Raw genomic sequence first — 3,751 nt, 5'->3', positions numbered from 1 at the left:
AGTCATCCCTCACCGAACAAAGACCAAATCCTACAAGTCATTCATCAACCCCATCCTGCTATATAGTGCAGAAGCATGAACGATGACCACATTTGGTAAGAGGAAGGCCTCCACTCCGTTGGAAGGAGAAGGATCTGGCTCTGTCTCTTATACACATCTAGATGTGTATAAGAGACCTGCTATATAGTGCAGAAGCATGAACGATGACCACATTTGAGGCTGTCTCTTATACACATCTAGATGTGTATAAGAGAACAGTGCTAATACTGCACAAAAGTTCAGTATGGACTAATGTAGCAAGACGTTACTTTAGCTAATTATATTTATATTTTAACGAGAATGAAGTTAGCAAAAGACTTGGCAACGACCTCAGCTTAAAGCTGTTTTAAAAATCTTCTTCTTTCAAACGAGTGCGTACATTCTATGTTCTAGACTTCAATTGGCTTTTTTTTTTTTTTTTGTTTGTTTATATGTACTTATGCACTCTTTTCCACCTAAAATTTGACAATTATGCGCCTTTCTATCTCCACTTTTATTTAGTACACGAAGTTCTCGAGTGTACTGTACCGCAGCTTGGCAATCATTAAGGCACAAAATTTATGAGCRAAACTTGCTGCAATTACACGCCGACAATGCGCATTGAAACAATAAACTATTTAGAAGAATAGCTCGAACAGCATTAGTCGTTTTTAATTAACGCAATTAAAATACTTTGCAAACCGTTGCAAAAGCAACAACAACAACAACTATAAATATTTCAACTATCTTTCAGCCAAGAAGCGAAATTTTAAAATAAGCCGCGGTGGCTTGCGCCGGCGACCACATTTAAGCATGCAGAGTGTGTGCGCGTGTGTGTGTGTGCGTGTGTGTGTGTGTGTGTGTGTGTATGACGGCAAACACTTGAAATCGCATTAACAACAGCGCTGAGGCAATGTAATCGCAATGATGCGCCGCCGCTTGTGGCACGTTGCGCATGTAAATCACATGGATATGTTGCGAGCCGTAAGCCGGTTCATCCCGTGTGGGTGTGTGTGTACATCGGTGTGAGTTTGTTTGGCGGCGTGAATGTGGTTGTCGGTGTGGGTGTGGCTGTGGTGTGCACGTGGGCATATTATGGCTGTAATGGCATGTAAACGGTTGCCGCATTGCTCCTGCTGCCKTCATTGTCATTGTTGTTTTGCTGTTGCCGTTAAACAGTTGCTGCATATTTTATTTTGCTAATTAAAATATGTGCTTACATTAATTGCTCACCATAATTGTGTTTCATTTTAGTTAACGCTGAGCRTTTCTTATGCGCCGCCACACTTCTGCTGGTGTCGCACAACCGTTAGCTGGCAGCTGTTTCTGATTTCAGCCGGCGCCAGCATTGATCATGATAATGGCTATTACTCGCTWGCACACACTTCGTAACACATTTATACTCGCCAGCGCTAACCGCTGCTGGTCGCCGTTGCCTTCCATGAACGCCACATGCGGCACTCTTTCAACTGGCGCTGCCACTCCATTGCATTCCTCGTGGCAATGCCGACGCGTGGGGGGGGAGGGGGCCTTGCGCACAGCCGCCAGCATTTCGTTGATTCCGGAATTCGCGCATGCCGCTCTGCCATTATCGTTAAGTGACCATTTGTATGCATTTTATGCGGTCCGTTTGTTTACTTTGGCTCTGTACCTGCATGGCTATGCATGTGCGTGTGTATGTGTGCGCAATTTGTTCAYTTCGGATAGCTATGAGTTGGAATGAATTTAATTTGCCTAATTAAAATCACGCAGCATTAAAGGGGGAGCGTACAGAATGCAACGCAATCGAATGAAAGTGAAAATGATGTGGTCGCCTAGGTAGGAATGTCGGCGCTCGTAACAATTCGTATTTAGGCGGAGAACAAATAAATTGTATGCCACGCCATTGCYTTTAATTATAAGAACACTTGGCATTCTTTAGATATTATTCTCAATGAATGGTTTAGTAAAAAGAGCAGCCGCAGTCACATATTTCAGAGAAAGTCTCATAAAGGCCATCAGCCAACTAATAACTTCAAAGGGCACGTGTAGTGTATGTAATGAATTAAATTATTTCGAGTTAAGCGCAATCTCCCACGTCGCTGCAAAAACATGGTCTTCTGCAATAGTGAATCGCAGTCAGAAGATGAGAATACAGCAATAATAATTTTCCTACCCAGAAAAAGGCGCTAAAACAAATTGCAAAAATTATGACGGAATTTTGCTTCTCAACGCGGTATACAAAATATTTGCGAGAATTGTGAACAGTTAACTAATAAACCATGCAAAAAATACCTCCCTGAATATATATGCAAATTTAGATCCGAGAGTTGGMCTGCAGACTAACTTTTTCCCTCAAACAAAGCACGAAGGAAGGCAAAAATGCATGCGATAGCACTCCAAGGATGAATATCCCCGGAATACCGGGAAATCTTATTAAAATTGTAATCTTATTTATAGACAAAATGTATGACAGGATGAAAGACACAAGAAGAAGTGGACACATGTTAAACAGAACCAGGCAAATATTAGACAATGGAGCCATGTGTAGATATGCACACAAATGAGGAGAATTCTCTCAGCGCCATTCACTTGGAAGTGGCCAGAAACGATTCATTTGTGGATGACTTAAATAGCTTACGACTTCCGCTCTTTGATCAAGTATCCTCTGAGTAGCGAAAATGTATCCATTTGAAGACGCAGCTAAAGGAAGAAGGCGAAACATTCCTCCTTATAGTTTTGCGATTGGTTTGGAACCTCCCACGTATAAAATACATTGAAAAGAACAAACCAGATGAGAGACCACATTTTTGATGCTACTTTGGACTGAATAGGCAGTAAAAGAGTAAAGTCATCCCTCACCGAACAAAGACCAAATCCTACAAGTCATTCATCAACCCCATCCTGCTATATAGTGCAGAAGCATGAACGATGACCACATTTGAGGAGTCGAGTGATTTATATGTAAATTAAAACCGTAAATTAGAGTTACTTATATAAGATGAAAATGTGTACGCTTCAGAAAAGCGCAGCGAATAAGATGACTTTGCCATTTAACGAGAATGGACAACAAGTGAGCGCAGAGATATTTGCAGAGGCCACAGTATTCACCACCAGAGCAAGGCGAAGACTAYGCTCAAGATGAATTGAMGAATTCGAGGAASATTTGAAGAAGCTTGGCATACAACWTAAGAAATAAACTGRAAATATCCGAAATGTTTCAAGATCATTTAGCAYGACAAAGCTCACAAAGAGCTGAAGCGCTAAAGAATGAAAATAATAAAGTATTGAAATATGAAAAAAAAAAATGTTGCACTGGTGGCACCCTTTGAAGATTGCGGCTAAACTCGAAATATCAAGCGGACATTTTAGTAAGCATCCATTCAAAATTCACGCGCAAACCTCGTCGATCAAAAATTCTTTCTTGGTGTGGTACAACATGTTGGTCCAAAGTTTGATGATCATTTGTCCAAAAAGAAGTGAGGAAACATATTTGACAGCTGTCTGTTTACGATACGAAAAGTTCACCATGGAAAAAAATTTAACGAGTTTAACATTGCCGAAGAACATGACGCTTTATATTGGCAGCAGAAAGTTAGCAAATAATTTCAAATTATCTTATTGATCGACTCAACACATTCTGGTCAATGTTTTGGGTGATGAAGCGTGTCAAAGGTAGACTCCTTCGAAAATACAAAAATCGACGTCAAATAGCAGTCGCAAAAGAGATTCTTAACAATGTAGCTGAAGACCC

The sequence above is a fragment of the Bactrocera latifrons genome, unplaced genomic scaffold (assembly GCF_001853355.1).
Source record: "Bactrocera latifrons isolate USDA-ARS-PBARC rearing strain unplaced genomic scaffold, ASM185335v1 scaffold_621, whole genome shotgun sequence".
NCBI classification, from domain to species: Eukaryota; Metazoa; Arthropoda; class Insecta; order Diptera; family Tephritidae; genus Bactrocera; species Bactrocera latifrons.
This window is presented reverse-complemented; position numbering follows the sequence as displayed.